General features: G+C 46.7%; 1 protein-coding gene across 2 annotated transcripts in view; it reads left to right on the top strand.

Annotated features, from left to right (window-relative positions):
* Positions 1-1,917: 1,917 nt before the first annotated feature.
* The window catches only part of LOC141060344 (uncharacterized), a 241,464-nt gene continuing 218,342 nt past the window's right edge, over positions 1,918-25,039 (top strand). For both annotated transcript variants that reach the window (XM_073556554.1, XM_073556555.1), the window contains exon 1: positions 1,918-2,071. The gene's annotated coding sequence lies outside the window, so the exon portion shown is untranslated. The remainder of the gene's footprint in view (positions 2,072-25,039) is intronic.

Consider the following 25,039-nt stretch of genomic DNA (forward strand, 5'->3'; position numbering starts at 1 on the left):
CCCCCATACATCTCAGATCTCCCTCCCCCACCCCATACACCTCAGATCTCCCTCCCTCACCCCATACACCTCAGATCTCCCCCCACCCCATACACCTCAGATCTCCCTCCCCCACCCCATACACCTCAGATCTCCCTCCCCCACCCCATACATCTCAGATCTCCCCCCATACACCTCAGATCTCCCCCCCCCCACCCCATACACCTCAGATTCCCCCCATACACCTCAGATCTCCCCCCCCACCCCATACACCTCAGATCTCCCTCCCCCACCCCATACACCTCAGATCCCCCCCCCCACCCCATACATCTCAGATCTCCCCCCCCACCCCATACACCTCAGATCTGCCCCCCCACCCCATACACCTCAGATCTGCCCCCCCACCCCATACACCTCAGATCTCCCCCCCACCCCATACACCTCAGATCTCCCCCCCACCCCATACACCTCAGATCTCCCCCCCCACCCCATACACCTCAGATCTGCCCCCCCACCCCATACACCTCAGATCTGCCCCCCCACCCCATACACCTCAGATCTGCCCCCCCACCCCATACACCTCAGATCTGCCCCCCCACCCCATACACCTCAGATCTGCCCCCCCACCCCATACACCTCAGATCTGCCCCCCCACCCCATACACCTCAGATCTCCCCCCCACCCCATACACCTCAGATCTCCCCCCCCACCCCATACACCTCAGATCTGCCCCCCCACCCCATACACCTCAGATCTCCCCCCCACCCCATACACCTCAGATCTGCCCCCCCACCCCATACACCTCAGATCTGCCCCCCCACCCCATACACCTCAGATCTGCCCCCCCACCCCATACACCTCAGATCTGCCCCCCCACCCCATACACCTCAGATCTGCCCCCCCACCCCATACACCTCAGATCTCCCCCCCCACCCCATACACCTCAGATCTCCCCCCCCACCCCATACACCTCAGATCTCCCCCCCCACCCCATACACCTCAGATCTGCCCCCCCACCCCATACACCTCAGATCTGCCCCCCCACCCCATACACCTCAGATCTGCCCCCCCACCCCATACACCTCAGATCTCCCCCCCACCCCATACACCTCAGATCTCCCCCCCACCCCATACACCTCAGATCTCCCCCCCACCCCATACACCTCAGATCTGCCCCCCCACCCCATACACCTCAGATCTGCCCCCCCACCCCATACACCTCAGATCTCCCCCCCACCCCATACACCTCAGATCTCCCCCCCCACCTCAGATCTCCCCCCCCACCCACCTCAAATCTCCCCCCCCACCCACCTCAGATCTCCCCCCCCACCCACCTCAGATCTCCCCCCCCACCCCAGATCTCCCCCCCACCCCATACACCTCAGATCTCCCCCCCCACCCACCTCAGATCTCCCCCCCACCCCATACACCTCAGATCTCCCCCCCACCCCATACACCTCAGATCTCCCCCCCCCCCATACACCTCAGATCTCCCCCCCCCCATACACCTCAGATCTCCCCCCCCCCCATACACCTCAGATCTCCCCCCCCCCATACACCTCAGATCTCCCCCCCCACACACCTCAGATCTGCCCCCCCACCCCATACACCTCAGATCTCCCCCCCCACCCCATACACCTCAGATCTCCCCCCCCACCCCATACACCTCAGATCTCCCCCCCCACCCCATACACCTCAGATCTCCCCCCCCACCCCATACACCTCAGATCTCCCCCCCCACCCCATACACCTCAGATCTCCCCCCCCACCCCATATCTCCCCCCCCACCCCATATCTCCCCCCCCACACCACTTTTCGGCACACAGCTTCTTCCCCTCTAGTGGTAAAACCACCTGCAGTTAGGCGGCTGTCACGTGACTCTCCACCATCTTTACTGTTGGCAGGATATCAGCAGTATTACGTCACTTCCGGCTAGTCCCAGGATGGCGCCTGGTCACATGGTGCTGACGTCATCGCAGGTCCTTCAGCTGTGGGGGCAGGTTGTTATCTCTGGTATCAGCCGCTGTCAGGCGCCGTATGCGGTTGAGAAACGGAAGAGACACGGCTCCTGCACCCCCGTGTTATGTGTCAGGTGAGAGGCCGCAGGGGATTGTGGGAACTTGTGAGGTCTCAGGAAACTGAGGAGGAAGCAATGCAGACCCCATTCACATCTATAGGGGAGAAATGTGCAGACCCCATTCACATCTATAGGGGAGAAATGTGCAGACCCCATTCACATCTATAGGGGAGAAATGTGCAGACCCCATTCACATCTATAGGGGAGAAATGTGCAGACCCCATTCACATCTATAGGGGAGAAATGTGCAGACCCCATTCACATCTATAGGGGAGAAATGTGCAGACCCCATTCACATCTATAGGGGAGAAATGTGCAGACCCCATTCACATCTATAGGGGAGAAATGTGCAGACCCCATTCACATCTATAAGGGAGAAATGTGCAGACCCCATTCACATCTATAGGGGAGAAATGTGCAGACCCCATTCACATCTATAGGGGAGAAATGTGCAGATCCCATTCACATCTATAGGGGAGAAATGTGCAGACCCCATTCACATCTATAGGGGAGAAATGTGCAGACCCCATTCACATCTATAGGGGAGAAATGTGCAGACCCCATTCACATCTATAGGGGAGAAATGTGCAGACCCCATTCACATCTATAGGGGAGAAATGTGCAGACCCCATTCACATCTATAGGGGAGAAATGTGCAGACCCCATTCACATCTATAGGGGAGAAATGTGCAGACCCCATTCACATCTATAGAGGAGAAATGTGCAGACCCCATTCACATCTATAGAGGAGAAATGTGCAGACCCCATTCACATCTATAGGGGAGAAATGTGCAGACCCCATTCACATCTATAGGGGAGAAATGTGCAGACCCCATTCACATCTATAGGGGAGAAATGTGCAGACCCCATTCACATCTATAGGGGAGAAATGTGCAGACCCCATTCACATCTATAGAGGAGAAATGTGCAGACCCCATTCACATCTATAGAGGAGAAATGTGCAGACCCCATTCACATCTATAGGGGAGAAATGTGCAGACCCCATTCACATCTATAGGGGAGAAATGTGCAGACCCCATTCACATCTATAGGGGAGAAATGTGCAGACCCCATTCACATCTATAGGGGAGAAATGTGCAGACCCCATTCACATCTATAGGGGAGAAATGTGCAGACCCCATTCACATCTATAGGGGAGAAATGTGCAGACCCCATTCACATCTATAGGGGAGAAATGTGCAGACCCCATTCACATCTATAGGGGAGAAATGTGCAGACCCCATTCACATCTATAGAGGAGAAATGTGCAGACCTCATTCACATCTATAGGGGAGAAATGTGCAGACCCCATTCACATCTATAGTGGAGAAATGTGCAGACCCCATTCACATCTATAGGGGAGAAATGTGCAGACCCCATTCACATCTATAGGGGAGAAATGTGCAGACCCCATTCACATCTATAGGGGAGAAATGTGCAGACCCCATTCACATCTATAGGGGAGAAATGTGCAGACCCCATTCACATCTATAGAGGAGAAATGTGCAGACCCCATTCACATCTATAGGGGAGAAATGTGCAGACCCCATTCACATCTATAGGGGAGAAATGTGCAGACCCCATTCACATCTATAGGGGAGAAATGTGCAGACCCCATTCACATCTATAGGGGAGAAATGTGCAGACCCCATTCACATCTATAGGGGAGAAATGTGCAGACCCCATTCACATCTATAGTGGAGAAATGTGCAGACCCCATTCACATCTATAGGGGAGAAATGTGCAGACCCCATTCACATCTATAGGGGAGAAATGTGCAGACCCCATTCACATCTATAAGTGAGAAATGTGCAGACCCCATTCACATCTATAAGTGAGAAATGTGCAGACCCCATTCACATCTATAAGTGAGAAATGTGCAGACCCCATTCACATCTATAGGGGAGAAATGTGCAGACCCCATTCACATCTATAGTGGAGAAATGTGCAGACCCCATTCACATCTATAGTGGAGAAATGTGCAGACCCCATTCACATCTATAGACGAGAAATGTGCAGACCCCATTCACATCTATAGTGGAGAAATGTGCAGACCCCATTCACATCTATAGTGGAGAAATGTGCAGACCCCATTCACATCTATAGTGGAGAAATGTGCAGACCCCATTCACATCTATAGGGGAGAAATGTGCAGACCCCATTCACATCTATAGGGGAGAAATGTGCAGACCCCATTCACATCTATAGGGGAGAAATGTGAAGACCCCATTCACATCTATAGGGGAGAAATGTGCAGACCCCATTCACATCTATAGGGGAGAAATGTGCAGACCCCATTCACATCTATAGGGGAGAAATGTGCAGACCCCATTCACATCTATAGGGGAGAAATGTGCAGACCCCATTCACATCTATAGAGGAGAAATGTGCAGACCCCATTCACATCTATAGGGGAGAAATGTGCAGACCCCATTCACATCTATAGGGGAGAAATGTGCAGACCCCATTCACATCTATAGGGGAGAAATGTGCAGACCCCATTCACATCTATAGGGGAGAAATGTGCAGACCCCATTCACATCTATAGGGGAGAAATGTGCAGACCCCATTCACATCTATAGGGGAGAAATGTGCAGACCCCATTCACATCTATAGTGGAGAAATGTGCAGACCCCATTCACATCTATAGGGGAGAAATGTGCAGACCCCATTCACATCTATAGGGGAGAAATGTGCAGACCCCATTCACATCTATAAGTGAGAAATGTGCAGACCCCATTCACATCTATAAGTGAGAAATGTGCAGACCCCATTCACATCTATAGGGGAGAAATGTGCAGACCCCATTCACATCTATAGGGGAGAAATGTGCAGACCCCATTCACATCTATAGTGGAGAAATGTGCAGACCCCATTCACATCTATAGACGAGAAATGTGCAGACCCCATTCACATCTATAGTGGAGAAATGTGCAGACCCCATTCACATCTATAGGGGAGAAATGTGCAGACCCCATTCACATCTATAGGGGAGAAATGTGCAGACCCCATTCACATCTATAAGTGAGAAATGTGCAGACCCCATTCACATCTATAGGGGAGAAATGTGCAGACCCCATTCACATCAATAGGGGAGAAATGTGCAGACCCCATTCACATCAATAGGGGAGAAATGTGCAGACCCCATTCACATCTATAGGGGAGAAATGTGCAGACCCCATTCACATCAATAAGGGAGAAATGTGCAGACCCCATTCACATCTATAGAGGAGAAATGTGCAGACCTCATTCACATCTATAGGGGAGAAATGTGCAGACCCCATTCACATCTATAGTGGAGAAATGTGCAGACCCCATTCACATCTATAGGGGAGAAATGTGCAGACCCCATTCACATCTATAGGGGAGAAATGTGCAGACCCCATTCACATCTATAGGGGAGAAATGTGCAGACCCCATTCACATCTATAGGGGAGAAATGTGCAGACCCCATTCACATCTATAGAGGAGAAATGTGCAGACCCCATTCACATCTATAGGGGAGAAATGTGCAGACCCCATTCACATCTATAGGGGAGAAATGTGCAGACCCCATTCACATCTATAGGGGAGAAATGTGCAGACCCCATTCACATCTATAGGGGAGAAATGTGCAGACCCCATTCACATCTATAGGGGAGAAATGTGCAGACCCCATTCACATCTATAGTGGAGAAATGTGCAGACCCCATTCACATCTATAGGGGAGAAATGTGCAGACCCCATTCACATCTATAGGGGAGAAATGTGCAGACCCCATTCACATCTATAAGTGAGAAATGTGCAGACCCCATTCACATCTATAAGTGAGAAATGTGCAGACCCCATTCACATCTATAAGTGAGAAATGTGCAGACCCCATTCACATCTATAGGGGAGAAATGTGCAGACCCCATTCACATCTATAGTGGAGAAATGTGCAGACCCCATTCACATCTATAGTGGAGAAATGTGCAGACCCCATTCACATCTATAGACGAGAAATGTGCAGACCCCATTCACATCTATAGTGGAGAAATGTGCAGACCCCATTCACATCTATAGTGGAGAAATGTGCAGACCCCATTCACATCTATAGTGGAGAAATGTGCAGACCCCATTCACATCTATAGGGGAGAAATGTGCAGACCCCATTCACATCTATAGGGGAGAAATGTGCAGACCCCATTCACATCTATAGGGGAGAAATGTGAAGACCCCATTCACATCTATAGGGGAGAAATGTGCAGACCCCATTCACATCTATAGGGGAGAAATGTGCAGACCCCATTCACATCTATAGGGGAGAAATGTGCAGACCCCATTCACATCTATAGGGGAGAAATGTGCAGACCCCATTCACATCTATAGAGGAGAAATGTGCAGACCCCATTCACATCTATAGGGGAGAAATGTGCAGACCCCATTCACATCTATAGGGGAGAAATGTGCAGACCCCATTCACATCTATAGGGGAGAAATGTGCAGACCCCATTCACATCTATAGGGGAGAAATGTGCAGACCCCATTCACATCTATAGGGGAGAAATGTGCAGACCCCATTCACATCTATAGGGGAGAAATGTGCAGACCCCATTCACATCTATAGTGGAGAAATGTGCAGACCCCATTCACATCTATAGGGGAGAAATGTGCAGACCCCATTCACATCTATAGGGGAGAAATGTGCAGACCCCATTCACATCTATAAGTGAGAAATGTGCAGACCCCATTCACATCTATAAGTGAGAAATGTGCAGACCCCATTCACATCTATAGGGGAGAAATGTGCAGACCCCATTCACATCTATAGGGGAGAAATGTGCAGACCCCATTCACATCTATAGTGGAGAAATGTGCAGACCCCATTCACATCTATAGACGAGAAATGTGCAGACCCCATTCACATCTATAGTGGAGAAATGTGCAGACCCCATTCACATCTATAGGGGAGAAATGTGCAGACCCCATTCACATCTATAGGGGAGAAATGTGCAGACCCCATTCACATCTATAAGTGAGAAATGTGCAGACCCCATTCACATCTATAGGGGAGAAATGTGCAGACCCCATTCACATCAATAGGGGAGAAATGTGCAGACCCCATTCACATCAATAGGGGAGAAATGTGCAGACCCCATTCACATCTATAGGGGAGAAATGTGCAGACCCCATTCACATCAATAAGGGAGAAATGTGCAGACCCCATTCACATCTATAGGGGAGAAATGTGCAGACCCCATTCACATCAATAAGGGAGAAATGTGCAGACCCCTTTCACATCAATAAGGGAGAAATGTGCAGACCCCATTCACATCTATAGGGGAGAAATGTGCGGACCCCATTCACATCTATAGGGGAGAAATGTGCAGACCCCATTCACATCTATAGTGGAGAAATGTGCAGACCCCATTCACATCTATAGGGGAGAAATGTGCAGACCCCATTCACATCTATAGGGGAGAAATGTGCAGACCCCATTCACATCTATAGGGGAGAAATGTGCAGACCCCATTCACATCTATAGGGGAGAAATGTGCAGACCCCATTCACATCTATAGGGGAGAAATGTGCAGACCCCATTCACATCTATAGGGGAGAAATGTGCAGACCCCATTCACATCTATAGGGGAGAAATGTGCAGACCCCATTCACATCTATAGGGGAGAAATGTGCAGACCCCATTCACATCTATAGTGGAGAAATGTGCAGACCCCATTCACATCTATAGTGGAGAAATGTGCAGACCTCATTCACATCTATAGTGGAGAAATGTGCAGACCCCATTCACATCTATAGGGGAGAAATGTGCAGACCCCATTCACATCTATAGGGGAGAAATGTGCAGACCCCATTCACATCTATAAGTGAGAAATGTGCAGACCCCATTCACATCAATAAGGGAGAAATGTGCAGACCCCATTCACATCTATAGGGGAGAAATGTGCAGACCCCATTCACATCAATAGGGGAGAAATGTGCAGACCCCATTCACATCAATAGGGGAGAAATGTGCAGACCCCATTCACATCAATAAGGGAGAAATGTGCAGACCCCATTCACATCAATAAGGGAGAAATGTGCAGACCCCATTCACATCAATAAGGGAGAAATGTGCAGACCCCATTCACATCAATAAGGGATAATGTGCAGACCCCATTCACATCAATAAGGGAGAAATGTGCAGACCCAATTCACATCAATAGGGGAGAAATGTGCAGACCCCATTCACATCAATTGGGGAGAAATGTGCAGACCCCTTTCACATCCATAGGGGAAAAATGTGCAGACTCCATTCACATCAATAAGGGAGAAATGTGCAGACCCCATTCACATCAATAAGGGAGAAATGTGCAGACCCCATTCACATCTATAGTGGAGAAATATGCAGACCCCATTCACATCCATAGGGGAGAAATGTGCAGACCCCATTCACATCCATAGGGGAGAAATGTGCAGACCCCATTCACATCCATAGGGGAGAAATGTGCAGACCCCATTCACATCCATAGAGGAGAAATGTGCAGACCCCATTCACATCAATAAGGGAGAAATGTGCAGACCCCATTCACATCAATAGGGGAGAAAAGTGCAGACCTTATTCACATCAATAAGGGAGAAATGTGCAGACCCCATTCACATCAATAGGGGAGAAAAGTGCAGACCCCATTCACATCTATAGACGAGAAATGTGCAGACCCCATTCACATCTATAGGGGAGAAATGTGCAGACCCCATTCACATCAATAGGGGAGAAATGTGCAGACCCCATTCACATCAATAGGGGAGAAATGTGCAGACCCCATTCACATCAATAGGGGAGAAATGTGCAGACCCCATTCACATCAATAGGGGAGAAAAGTGCAGACCCCATTCACATCAATAAGGGAGAAATGTGCAGACCCCATTCACATCTATAGAGGAGAAATGTGCAAACCCCAATCACATCAATAAGGGAGAAATGTGCAGACCCTATTCACATCAATAAGGGAGAAATGTGCAGACCCCATTCCACATCTATAGGGGAGAAATGTGCAGACCCCATTCACATCAATAAGGGAGAAATGTGCAGACCCCATTCACATCAATAAGGGAGAAATGTGCAGACCCCATTCACATCAATAAGGTAGAAATGTGCAGACCCCATTCACATCCATAGGGGAGAAATGTGCTGACCCCATTCACATCAATAGGGGAAAAATGTGCAGACCCCATTCACATCAATAAGGGAGAAATGTGCAGACCCCATTCACATCAATAAGGGAGAAATGTGCAGACCCCATTCACATCTATAGAGGAGAAATGTGCAGACCCCATTCACATCTATAGAGGAGAAATGTGCAGACCCCATTCACATCTATAGGGGAGAAATGTGCAGACCCCATTCACATCAATAAGGGAGAAATGTGCATACCCCATTCACATCAATAAGGGAGAAATGTGCAGACCCCATTCACATCAATAAGGGAGAAATGTGCAGACCCCATTCCACATATATAGGGGAGAAATGTGCAGACCCCATTTACATCAATAAGGGAGAAATGTGCAGACCCCATTCACATCAATAAGGTAGAAATGTGCAGACCCCATTCACATCAATAAGGGAGAAATGTGCAGACCCCATTCACATCAATAGGGGAGAAATGTGCAGACCCCATTCATATCAATAGGGGAGAAATGTGCAGACCCCTTTCACATCCATAGGGGAAAAATGTGCAGACCTCATTCACATCAATAAGGGAGAAATGTGCAGACCCCATTCACATCCATAGGGGAAAAATGTGAATACCCCATTCACATCCATAGGGGAGAAATGTGCAGACCCCATTTACATCAATAAGGGAGAAATGTGCAGACCCCATTCACATCAATAGGGGAGAAATGTGCAGACCCCATTCACATCAATAAGGGAGGAATGTGCAGACCCCATTCACATCAATAGGGGAGAAAAGTGCAGACCCCATTCACATCAATAGGGGAGAAAAGTGCAGACCCCATTCACATCTATAAACGAGAAATGTTCAGACCCCATTCACATCCATAGGGGAGAAATGTGCAGACCCCATTCACATCAATAGGGAAGAAATGTGCAGACCCCATTCACATCAATAGGGGAGAAATGTGCAGACCCCATTCACATCAATAGGGGAGAAAAGTGCAGACCCCATTCACATCAATAAGGGAGAAATGTGCAGACCCCATTCACATCTATAGAGGAGAAATGTGCAGACCCCGTTCACATCTATAGAGGAGAAATGTGCAGACCCCATTCACATCTATAGGGGAGAAATGTGCAGACCCCATTCACATCTATAGGGGAGAAATGTGCAGACCCCATTCACATCCATAGGGGAGAAATGTGCATACCCCATTCACATCAATAAGGGAGAAATGTGCAGACCCCATTCACATCAATAATGGAGAAATGTGCAGACCCCATTCCACATCTATAGGGGAGAAATGTGCAGACCCCATTCACATCAATAAGGGAGAAATGTCCAGACCCCATTCACATCAATAAGGGAGAAATGTGCAGACCCCATTCACATCAATAAGGTAGAAATGTCCAGACCCCATTCACATCAATAAGGGAGAAATGTGCAGACCCCATTCACATCAATAGGGGAGAAATGTGCAGACCCCATTCACATCAATAGGGGAGAAATGTGCAGACCCCTTTCACATCCATAGGGGAAAAATGTGCAGTCCCCATTCACATCAATAAGGGAGAAATGTGCAGACCCCATTTACATCAATAAGGGAGAAATGTGCAGACCCCATTCATATCCATAGGGGAGAAATGTGCAGACCCCATTCACATCCATAGGGGAGAAATGTGCAGACCCCATTCACATCAATAGGGGAGAAATGTGCAGACCCCATTCACATCAATAAGGGAATAATGTGCAGACCCCATTCACATCAATAGGGGAGAAAAGTGCAGACCCCATTCACAAGTATAGACGAGAAATGTGCAGAACCCATTCACATCTATAGGGGAGAAATGTGCAGACCCCATTCACATCAATAGGGGAGAAATGTGCAGACCCCATTCACATCAATAGGGGAGAAATGTGCAGACCCCATTCACATCTATAGGGGAGAAATGTGCAAACCCCATTCACATCAATAGGGGAGAAATGTGCAGACCCCATTCACATCCATAGGGGAGAAATGTGCAGACCCCATTCACATCAATAGGGGAAAAATGTGCAGACCCCATTCACATCAATAAGGGAGAAATGTGCAGACCCCATTCACATCAATAAGGGAGAAATGTGCAGACCCCATTCACATCTATAGGGGAGAAATGTGCAGACCCCATTCACATCAATAAGGGAGAAATGTGCAGACCCCATTCATATCTATAGGGGAGAAATGTGCAGACCCAATTCACATCCATAGGGGAGAAATGTGCATACCCCATTCACATCAATAAGGGAGAAATGTGCAGACCCCATTCACATCAATAAGGGAGAAATGTGCAGACCCCATTCCACATCTATAGGGGAGAAATGTGCAGACCCCATTCACATCAATAAGGGAGAAATGTGCAGACCCCATTCACATCAATAAGGTAGAAATGTGCAGACCCCATTCACATCAATAAGGGAGAAATGTGCAGACCCCATTCACATCAATAGGGGAGAAATGTGCAGACCCCATTCACATCCATAGGGGAAAAATGTGCAGACCCCATTCACATCAATAAGGGAGAAATGTGCAGACCCCATTCACATCAATAAGGGAGAAATGTGCAGACCCCATTCACATCAATAAGGGAGAAATGTGCAGACCCCATTCACATCCATAGGGGAAAAATGTGCAGACCCCATTCACATCCATAGTAGAGAAATGTGCTGACCCCATTCACATCAATAAGGGAAAAATGTACTGACCCCATTCACATCAATAAGGGAGAAATGTGCAGACCCCATTCACATCAATGGGGAGAAATGTGCAGACCCCATTCACATCAATAGGGGAGAAATGTGCAGACCCCATTCACATCAATAAGGGAGAAATGTGCAGACCCCATTCACATCAATAGTGGAGAAATGTGCAGACTCCATTCACATCCATAGGGGAGAAATGTGCAGACCCCATTCACATCAATAAGGGAGAAATGTACAGACCCCATTCACATCTATAGGGGAGAAATGTGCAGGCCCCATTCACATCTATTGGGGAGAAATGTGCAGACCCCATTCACATCAATAAGGGAGAAATGTGCAGACCCCATTCACATCCATAGGGGAGAAATGTGCAGACCCCATTCACATCAATACGGGAGAAATGTGCAGACCCCATTCACATCAATAATGGAGAAATGTGCAGACCCCATTCACATCAATAATGGAGAAATGTGCAGACCCCATTCACATCAATAAGTGAGAAATGTGCAGACCCCATTCACATCAATAAGGGAGAAATGTGCAGACCCCATTCACATCAATAGGGGAGAAATGTGCAGACCCCATTCACATCAATAAGGGAGAAATGTGCAGACCCCATTCACATCAATAGGGGAGAAATGTGCAGACCCCATTCACATCAATAGGGGAGAAATGTGCAGACCCCATTCACATGAATAAGGGAGAAATGTGCAGACCCCATTCATATCAATAGGGGAGAAATGTGCAGACCCCATTCACATCAATAGGGGAGAAATGTGCAGACCCCATTCACATCAATAGGGGAGAAATGTGGAGACCCCATTTACATCAATAGGGGAGAAATGTGCAGCCCACATTCACATCCATAGGGGAGAAATGTGCAGACCCCATTCACATCTATAGGGGAGAAATGTGCAGACCCCATTCATATCAATAAGGGAGAAATGTGCAGACCCCATTCACATCAATAAGGGAGAAATGTGCAGACCCCATTCCACATATATAGGGAAGAAATGTGCAGACCCCATTCACATCAATAAGGGAGAAATGTGCAGACCCCATTCACATCAATAAGGTAGAAATGTGCAGACCACATTCACATCAATAATGGAGAAATGTGCAGACCCCATTCACATCAATAGGGGAGAAATGTGCAGACCCCATTCACATCAATAGGGGAGAAATGTGCAGACCCCTTTCACATCCATAGGGGAAAAATGTGCAGACCCCATTCACATCAATAAGGGATAAATGTGCAGACCCCATTCACATCCATAGGGGAGAAATGTGCAGACCCCATTCACATCCATAGGGGAGAAATGTGCAGACCCCATTTATATCAATAAGGGAGAAATGTGCAGACCCCATTCACATCAATAGGGGAGAAATGTGCAGACCCCATTCACATCAATAAGGGAGAAATATGCAGACCCCATTCACATCAATAAGGGAGAAATGTGCAGACCCCATTCACATCAATAGGGGAGAAAAGTGCAGACCCCATTCACATCAATAGGGGAGAAAAGTGCAGACCCCATTCACATCTATAGACGAGAAATGTGCAGACCCCATTCACATCTATAGGGGAGAAATGTGCAGACCCCATTCACATCAATAGGGAAGAAATGTGCAGACCCCATTCACATCAATAGGGGAGAAATGTGCAGACCCCATTCACATCAATAGGGGAGAAAAGTGCAGACCCCATTCTCATCAATAAGGGAGAAATGTGCAGACCCCATTCACATCTATAGAGGAGAAATGTGCAGACCCCATTCATATCTATAGGGGAGAAATGTGCAGACCCCATTCACATCTATAGGGGAGAAATGTGCAGACCACATTCACATCCATAGGGGAGAAATGTGCATACCCCATTCACATCAACAAGGGAGAAATGTGCAGACCCCATTCACATCAATAAGGGAGAAATGTGCAGACCGCATTCCACATCTATAGGGGAGAAATGTGCAGACCCCATTCACATCAATAAGGGAGAAATGTGCAGACCCCATTCACATCAATAAGGGAGAAATGTGCAGACCCCATTCACATCAATAAGGTAGAATTGTGCAGACCCCATTCACATCAATAAGGGAGAAATGTGCAGACCCCTTTCACATCCATAGGGGAAAAATGTGCAGTCCCCATTCACATCAATAAGGGAGAAATGTGCATACCCCATTCACATCAATAAGGGAGAAATGTGCAGACCCCATTCACATCCATAGGGGAGAAATGTGCAGACCCCATTCACATCCATAGGGGAGAAATGTGCAGACCCCATTCACATCAATAGGGGAGAAATGTGCAGACCCCATTCACATCAATAAGGGAGAAATGTGCAGACCCCATTCACATCAATAGGGGAGAAAAGTGCAGACCCCATTAACATCTATAGACGAGAAATGTGCAGAACCCATTCACATCTATAGGGGAGAAATGTGAAGACCCCATTCACATCAATAGGGGAGAAATGTGCAGACCCCATTCACATCAATAGGGGAGAAATGTGCAGACCCCATTCACATCTATAGGGGAGAAATGTGCAATCCCCATTCACATCAATAGGGGAGAAATGTGCAGACCCCATTCACATCCATAGGGGAGAAATGTGCAGACCCCATTCACATCAATAGGGGAAAAATGTGCAGACCCCATTCACATCAATAAAGGAGAAATGTGCAGACCCCATTCATATCAATAAGGGAGAAATGTGCAGACCCCATTCACATCTATAGGGGAGAAATGTGCAGACCCCATTCACATCAATAAGGGAGAAATGTGCAGACCCTATTCACATCTATAGGGGAGAAATGTGCAGAACCAATTCACATCCATAGGCGAGAAATGTGCATACCCCATTCACATCAATAAGGGAGAAATGTGCAGACCCCATTCACATCAATAAGGGAGAAATGTGCAGACCCCATTCCACATCTATAGGGGAGAAATGTGCAGAGCCCATTCACATCAATAAGGGAGAAATGTGCAGACCCCATTCACATCAATAAGGTAGAAATGTGCAGACCCCATTCACATCAATAAGGTAGAAATGTGCAGACCCCATTCACATCAATAAGGGAGAAATGTGCAGACCCCATTCACATCAATAAGGGAGAAATGTGCAGACCCCATTCACATCAATAAGGGAGAAATGTGCAGACCCCATTCACATCCATAGGGGAGAAATGTGCAGACCCCATTCACATCCATAGGGGAAAAATGTGCAGACCCCATTCACATCCATAGGGGAAAAATGTGCAGACCCCATTCACATCAATAAGGGAGAAATGTGCAGACCCCATTCATATCAATAAGGGAGAAATGTGCAGACCCCATTCACATCCATAGTGGAAAAATGTGCAGACCCCATTCACATCCATAGGAGAGAAATTTGCTGACCCCATTCACATCAAAATGGGAAAAATATGCTGACCCCATTCACATCAATAAGGGAGAAATGTGGAGACCCCATTCACATCAATGGGGAGAAATGTGCAGACCCCATTCACATCCATAGGGGAGAAATGTGCAAACCCCATTCACATCAATAAGGGAGAAATGTGCAGACCCCATTCATATCCATAGGGGAGAAATGTGCAGACCCCATTCACATCAATAGGGGAAAAATGTGCAGACCCGATTCACATCAATAGGGGAGAAACGTGCAGACCCCATTCACATCAATAGGGGAGAAATGTGCAGACCCCATTCACATCTATAGGGGAGAAATGTGCAGACCCCATTCACATCAATAAGGGAGAAATGTGCAGACCCCATTCACATCTATAGGGGAGAAATGTGCAGACCCCATTCACATCAATAAGGGAGAAATGTGCAGACCCCATTCACATCAATAAGGGAGAAATGTGCAGACCCCATTCACATCATTAAGGGAGAAATGTGCAGACCCCATTCACATCCATAGGGGAGAAATGTGCAGACCCCATTCACATCAATACGGGAGAAATGTGCAGACCCCATTCACATCAATAAGGGAGAAATGTGCAGACCCCATTCACATCTATAGAGGAGAAATGTGCAGACCCCATTCATATCTATAGGGGAGAAATGTGCAGACCCCATTCACATCTATAGGGGAGAAATGTGCAGACCACATTCACATCCATAGGGGAGAAATGTGCATACCCCATTCACATCAACAAGGGAGAAATGTGCAGACCCCATTCACATCAATAAGGGAGAAATGTGCAGACCGCATTCCACATCTATAGGGGAGAAATGTGCAGACCCCATTCACATCAATAAGGGAGAAATGTGCAGACCCCATTCACATCAATAAGGGAGAAATGTGCAGACCCCATTCACATCAATAAGGTAGAATTGTGCAGACCCCATTCACATCAATAAGGGAGAAATGTGCAGACCCCTTTCACATCCATAGGGGAAAAATGTGCAGTCCCCATTCACATCAATAAGGGAGAAATGTGCATACCCCATTCACATCAATAAGGGAGAAATGTGCAGACCCCATTCACATCCATAGGGGAGAAATGTGCAGACCCCATTCACATCCATAGGGGAGAAATGTGCAGACCCCATTCACATCAATAGGGGAGAAATGTGCAGACCCCATTCACATCAATAAGGGAGAAATGTGCAGACCCCATTCACATCAATAGGGGAGAAAAGTGCAGACCCCATTAACATCTATAGACGAGAAATGTGCAGAACCCATTCACATCTATAGGGGAGAAATGTGAAGACCCCATTCACATCAATAGGGGAGAAATGTGCAGACCCCATTCACATCAATAGGGGAGAAATGTGCAGACCCCATTCACATCTATAGGGGAGAAATGTGCAATCCCCATTCACATCAATAGGGGAGAAATGTGCAGACCCCATTCACATCCATAGGGGAGAAATGTGCAGACCCCATTCACATCAATAGGGGAAAAATGTGCAGACCCCATTCACATCAATAAAGGAGAAATGTGCAGACCCCATTCATATCAATAAGGGAGAAATGTGCAGACCCCATTCACATCTATAGGGGAGAAATGTGCAGACCCCATTCACATCAATAAGGGAGAAATGTGCAGACCCTATTCACATCTATAGGGGAGAAATGTGCAGAACCAATTCACATCCATAGGCGAGAAATGTGCATACCCCATTCACATCAATAAGGGAGAAATGTGCAGACCCCATTCACATCAATAAGGGAGAAATGTGCAGACCCCATTCCACATCTATAGGGGAGAAATGTGCAGAGCCCATTCACATCAATAAGGGAGAAATGTGCAGACCCCATTCACATCAATAAGGTAGAAATGTGCAGACCCCATTCACATCAATAAGGTAGAAATGTGCAGACCCCATTCACATCAATAAGGGAGAAATGTGCAGACCCCATTCACATCAATAAGGGAGAAATGTGCAGACCCCATTCACATCAATAAGGGAGAAATGTGCAGACCCCATTCACATCAATAGGGGAGAAATGTGCAGACCCCATTCACATCCATAGGGGAAAAATGTGCAGACCCCATTCACATCCATAGGGGAAAAATGTGCAGACCCCATTCACATCAATAAGGGAGAAATGTGCAGACCCCATTCACATCAATAAGGGAGAAATGTGCAGACCCCATTCACATCCATAGTGGAAAAATGTGCAGACCCCATTCACATCCATAGGAGAGAAATTTGCTGACCCCATTCACATCAAAATGGGAAAAATATGCTGACCCCATTCACATCAATAAGGGAGAAATGTGGAGACCCCATTCACATCAATGGGGAGAAATGTGCAGACCCCATTCACATCCATAGGGGAGAAATGTGCAAACCCCATTCACATCAATAAGGGAGAAATGTGCAGACCCCATTCATATCCATAGGGGAGAAATGTGCAGACCCCATTCACATCAATAGGGGAAAAATGTGCAGACCCGATTCACATCAATAGGGGAGAAACGTGCAGACCCCATTCACATCAATAGGGGAGAAATGTGCAGACCCCATTCACATCTATAGGGGAGAAATGTGCAGACCCCATTCACATCAATAAGGGAGAAATGTGCAGACCCCATTCACATCTATAGGGGAGAAATGTGCAGACCCCATTCACATCAATAAGGGAGAAATGTGCAGACCCCATTCACATCAATAAGGGAGAAATGTGCAGACCCCATTCACATCATTAAGGGAGAAATGTGCAGACCCCATTCACATCCATAGGGGAGAAATGTGCAGACCCCATTCACATCAATACGGGAGAAATGTGCAGACCCCATTCACATCAATAAGGGAGAAATGTGCAGACCCCATTCACATCAATAATGGAGAAATGTGCAGACCCCATTCACATCAATAAGGGAGAAATGTGCAGACCCCATTCACATCTATTGGGGAGAAATGTGCAGACCCCATTCACATCAATAAGGGAGAAATGTGCAGACCCCATTCACATCCATAGGGGAGAAATGTGCAGACCCCATTCACATCAATACGGGAGAAATGTGGAGACCCCATTCACATCAATAATGGAGAAATGTGCAGACCCCATTCACATCAATAATGGAGAAATGTGCAGACCCCATTCACATCAATAATGGAGAAATGTGCAGACCCCATTCACATCAATAAGGGAGAAATGTGCAGACCCCATTCACATCAATAAGGGAGAAATGTGCAGACCCCATTCACATCAATAGGGGAGAAATGTGTAGACCCCATTCACATCAATAAGGGAGAAATGTGCAGACCCCATTCACATCCATAGGGGAGAAATGTGCAGACCCCATTCACATCCATAGGGGAGAAATGTGCAGACCCCATTCACATCAATAGGGGAGAAATGTGCAGACCCCATTCACATCAATAAGGGAGAAATGTGCAGACCCCATTCACATCAATAGGGGAGAAAAGTGCAGACCCCATTAACATCTATAGACGAGAAATGTGCAGAACCCATTCACATCTATAGGGGAGAAATGTGAAGACCCCATTCACATCAATAGGGGAGAAATGTGCAGACCCCATTCACATCAATAGGGGAGAAATGTGCAGACCCCATTCACATCTATAGGGGAGAAATGTGCAAACCCCATTCACATCAATAGGGGAGAAATGTGCAGACCCCATTCACATCCATAGGGGAGAAATGTGCAGACCCCATTCACATCAATAGGGGAAAAATGTGCAGACCCCATTCACATCAATAAAGGAGAAATGTGCAGACCCCATTCATATCAATAAGGGAGAAATGTGCAGACCCCATTCACATCTATAGGGGAGAAATGTGCAGACCCCATTCACATCAATAAGGGAGAAATGTGCAGACCCTATTCACATCTATAGGGGAGAAATGTGCAGAACCAATTCACATCCATAGGCGAGAAATGTGCATACCCCATTCACATCAATAAGGGAGAAATGTGCAGACCCCATTCACATCAATAAGGGAGAAATGTGCAGACCCCATTCCACATCTATAGGGGAGAAATGTGCAGAGCCCATTCACATCAATAAGGGAGAAATGTGCAGACCCCATTCACATCAATAAGGGAGAAATGTGCAGACCCCATTCACATCAATAAGGTAGAAATGTGCAGACCCCATTCACATCAATAAGGTAGAAATGTGCAGACCCCATTCACATCAATAAGGGAGAAATGTGCAGACCCCATTCACATCAATAAGGGAGAAATGTGCAGACCCCATTCACATCAATAAGGGAGAAATGTGCAGACCCCATTCACATCAATAGGGGAGAAATGTGCAGACCCCATTCACATCCATAGGGGAAAAATGTGCAGACCCCATTCACATCCATAGGGGAAAAATGTGCAGACCCCATTCACATCAATAAGGGAGAAATGTGCAGACCCCATTCACATCAATAAGGGAGAAATGTGCAGACCCCATTCACATCCATAGTGGAAAAATGTGCAGACCCCATTCACATCCATAGGAGAGAAATTTGCTGACCCCATTCACATCAAAATGGGAAAAATATGCTGACCCCATTCACATCAATAAGGGAGAAATGTGGAGACCCCATTCACATCAATGGGGAGAAATGTGCAGACCCCATTCACATCCATAGGGGAGAAATGTGCAAACCCCATTCACATCAATAAGGGAGAAATGTGCAGACCCCATTCATATCCATAGGGGAGAAATGTGCAGACCCCATTCACATCAATAGGGGAAAAATGTGCAGACCCGATTCACATCAATAGGGGAGAAACGTGCAGACCCCATTCACATCAATAGGGGAGAAATGTGCAGACCCCATTCACATCTATAGGGGAGAAATGTGCAGACCCCATTCACATCAATAAGGGAGAAATGTGCAGACCCCATTCACATCTATAGGGGAGAAATGTGCAGACCCCATTCACATCAATAAGGGAGAAATGTGCAGACCCCATTCACATCAATAAGGGAGAAATGTGCAGACCCCATTCACATCATTAAGGGAGAAATGTGCAGACCCCATTCACATCCATAGGGGAGAAATGTGCAGACCCCATTCACATCAATACGGGAGAAATGTGCAGACCCCATTCACATCAATAAGGGAGAAATGTGCAGACCCCATTCACATCAATAATGGAGAAATGTGCAGACCCCATTCACATCAATAAGGGAGAAATGTGCAGACCCCATTCACATCTATTGGGGAGAAATGTGCAGACCCCATTCACATCAATAAGGGAGAAATGTGCAGACCCCATTCACATCCATAGGGGAGAAATGTGCAGACCCCATTCACATCAATACGGGAGAAATGTGGAGACCCCATTCACATCAATAATGGAGAAATGTGCAGACCCCATTCACATCAATAATGGAGAAATGTGCAGACCCCATTCACATCAATAATGGAGAAATGTGCAGACCCCATTCACATCAATAAGGGAGAAATGTGCAGACCCCATTCACATCAATAAGGGAGAAATGTGCAGACCCCATTCACATCAATAGGGGAGAAATGTGTAGACCCCATTCACATCAATAAGGGAGAAATGTGCAGACCCCATTCACATCAATAGGGGAGAAATGTGCAGACCCCATTCACATGAATAAGGGAGAAATGTGCAGACCCCATTCACATCAATAGGGGAGAAATGTGCAGACCCCATTCACATCAATAGGGGGGAAATGTGCAGACCCCATTCACATCAATAGGGGAGAAATGTACAGACCCCATTTACATCAATAGGGGAGAAATGTGCAGCCCGCATTCACATCCATAGGGGAGAAATGTGCAGACCCCATTCACATCTATAGGGGAGAAATGTGCAGACCCCATTCACATCAATAAGGGAGAAATGTGCAGACCCCATTCACATCAATAAGGGAGAAATGTGCAGACCCCATTCACATCTATAGGCGAGAAATGTGCAGACACCATTCACATCAATAAGGGAGAAATGTGCAGACCCCATTCACATCAATAAGGGAGAAATGTGCTGACCCCATTCATATCAGTATGGGAGAAATGTGCAGACCCCATTCAAATCAATAGGGGAAAAATGTGCAGACCCCATTCATATCAATAGGGGAAAAATGTGCAGACCCGATTCACATCAATAGGGGAGAAACGTGCAGACCCCATTCACATCAATAGGGGAGAAATGTGCAGACCCCATTCACATCTATAGGGGAGAAATGTGCAGACCCCATTCACATCAATAAGGGAGAAATGTGCAGACCCTATTCACATCTATAGGGGAGAAATGTGCAGAACCAATTCACATCCATAGGGGAGAAATGTGCATACCCCTTTCACATCAATAAGGGAGAAATGTGCAGACCCCATTCCACATCTATAGGGGAGAAATGTGCAGAGCCCATTCACATCAATAAGGGAGAAATGTGCAGACCCCATTCACATCAATAAGGGAGAAATGTGCAGACCCCATTCACATCAATAAGGTAGAAATGTGCAGACCCCATTCACATCAATAAGGGAGAAATGTGCAGACCCCATTCACATCAATAAGGGAGAAATGTGCAGACCCCATTCACATCAATAAGGGAGAAATGTGCAGACCCCATTCACATCAATAGGGGAGAAATGTGCAGACCCCATTCACATCAATAGGGGAGAAATGTGCAGACCCCATTCACATCCATAGGGGAAAAATGTGCAGACCCCATTCACATCCATAGGGGAAAAATGTGCAGACCCCATTCACATCAATAAGGGAGAAATGTGCAGACCCCATTCACATCAATAAGGGAGAAATGTGCAGACCCCATTCACATCCATAGTGGAAAAATGTGCAGGCCCCATTCACATCCATAGGAGAGAAATTTGCTGACCCCATTCACATCAAAATGGGAAAAATATGCTGACCCCATTCACATCAATAAGGGAGAAATGTGCAGACCCCATTCACATCAATAGGGGAGAAATGTGCAGACCCCATTCACATCAATGGGGAGAAATGTGCAGACCCCATTCACATCCATAGGGGAGAAATGTGCAAACCCCATTCACATCAATAAGGGAGAAATGTGCAGACCCCATTCATATCTATAGGGGAGAAATGTGCAGACCCCATTCACATCAATAGGGGAAAAATGTGCAGACACGATTCACATCAATAGGGGAGAAACGTGCAGACCCCATTCACATCAATAGGGGAGAAATGTGCAGACCCCATTCACATCTATAGGGGAGAAATGTGCAGACCCCATTCACATCAATAAGGGAGAAATGTGCAGACCCCATTCACATCTATAGGGGAGAAATGTGCAGACCCCATTCACATCAATAAGGGAGAAATGTGCAGACCCCATTCACATCAATAAGGGAGAAATGTGCAGACCCCATTCACATCATTAAGGGAGAAATGTGCAGACCCCATTCACATCCATAGGGGAGAAATGTGCAGACCCCATTTACATCAATACGGGAGCAATGTGCAGACCCCATTCACATCAATAAGGGAGAAATGTGCAGACCCCATTCACATCAATAATGGAGAAATGTGCAGACCCCATTCACATCAATAAGGGAGAAATGTGCAGACCCCATTCACATCCATAGGGGAGAAATGTGCAGACCCCATTCACATCAATACGGGAGAAATGTGCAGACCCCATTCACATCAATAATGGAGAAATGTGCAGACCCCATTCACATCAATAATGGAGAAATGTGCAGACCCCATTCACATCAATAATGGAGAAATGTGCAGACCCCATTCACATCAATAATGGAGAAATGTGCAGACCCCATTCACATCAATAAGGGAGAAATGTGCAGACCCCATTCACATCAATAGGGGAGAAATGTGTAGACCCCATTCACATCAATAAGGGAGAAATGTGCAGACCCCATTCACATCAATAGGGGAGAAATGTGCAGACCCCATTCACATGAATAAGGGAGAAATGTGCAGACCCCATTCACAACAATAGGGGAGAAATGTGCAGACCCCATTCACATGAATAAGGGAGAAATGTGCAGACCCCATTCACATCAATAGGGGAGAAATGTGCAGACCCCATTCACATCAATAGGGGGGGAAATGTGCAGACCCCATTCACATCAATAGGGGAGAAATGTACAGACCCCATTTACATCAATAGGGGAGAAATGTGCAGCCCGCATTCACATCCATAGGGGAGAAATGTGCAGACCCCATTCACATCTATAGGGGAGAAATGTGCAGACCCCATTCACATCAATAAGGGAGAAATGTGCAGACCCCATTCACATCAATAAGGGAGAAATGTGCAGACCCCATTCACATCTATAGGCGAGAAATGTGCAGACCCCATTCACATCAATAAGGGAGAAATGTGCAGACCCCATTCACATCAATAAGGGAGAAATGTGCTGACCCCATTCATATCAGTATGGGAGAAATGTGCAGACCCCATTCACATCAATAAGGGAGAAATGTGCAGACCCCATTCACATCTATAGGCGAGAAATGTGCAGACCCCATTCACATCAATAGGGGAAAAATGTGCAGACCCCATTCATATCAATAGGGGAAAAATGTGCAGACCCGATTCACATCAATAGGGGAGAAACGTGCAGACCCCATTCACATCAATAGGGGAGAAATGTGCAGACCCCATTCACATCTATAGGGGAGAAATGTGCAGACCCCATTCACATCAATAAGGGAGAAATGTGCAGACCCCATTCACATCTATAGGGGAGAAATGTGCAGACCCCATTCACATCAATAAGGGAGAAATGTGCAGACCCCATTCACATCTATAGGGGAGAAATGTGCAGACCCCATTCACATCAATAAGAGAGAAATGTGCAGACCCCATTCACATCAATAAGGGAGAAATGTGCAGACCCCATTCACATCCATAGGGGAGAAATGTGCAGACCCCATTCACATCTATAGGGGAGAAATGTGCAGACCCCATTCACATCAATAAGGGAGAAATGTGCAGACCCCATTCACATCAATAGGGGAGAAATGTGCAGACCCCATTCACATCCATAGGGGAGAAATGTGCAGACCCCATTCACATCAATAAGGGAGAAATGTGCAGACCCCATTCACATCAATAGGGGAGAAATGTGCAGACCCCATTCACATCCATAGGGGAGAAATGTGCAGACCCCATTCACATCAATAAGGGAGAAATGTGCAGACCCCATTCACATCTATAGGGGAGAAATGTGCAGACCCCATTCACATCAATAAGGGAGAAATGTGCAGACCCCATTCACATCCATAGGGGAGAAATGTTCAGACCCCATTTACATCAATAAGGGAAAAATATGCAGACCCCATTTACATCAATAAGGGAAAAATGTGCAGACCCCATTCACATCAATAAGGGAAAAATGTGCAGACCCCATTCACATCAATAAGGGAGAAATGTGCAGACCCCATTCACATCAATAAGGGAGAAATGTGTAGACCCCATTCACATCAATAAGGGAGAAATGTGCAGACTCCATTCACATCAATAAGGGAGAAATGTGCAGACTCCATTCATATCAATAGGGGAGAAATGTGCAGACCCCATTCACATCAATAAGGGAGAAATGTGCAGACCCCATTCACATCAATAGGGGAGAAATGTGCAGACCCCATTCACATCTATAGGGGAGAAATGTGCAGACCCCATTCACATC

This window comes from Dendrobates tinctorius, unplaced genomic scaffold (assembly GCF_039654945.1).
Source record: "Dendrobates tinctorius isolate UK_male_01 unplaced genomic scaffold, ASM3965494v1 ptg000235l, whole genome shotgun sequence".
NCBI classification, from domain to species: domain Eukaryota; kingdom Metazoa; phylum Chordata; class Amphibia; order Anura; family Dendrobatidae; genus Dendrobates; species Dendrobates tinctorius.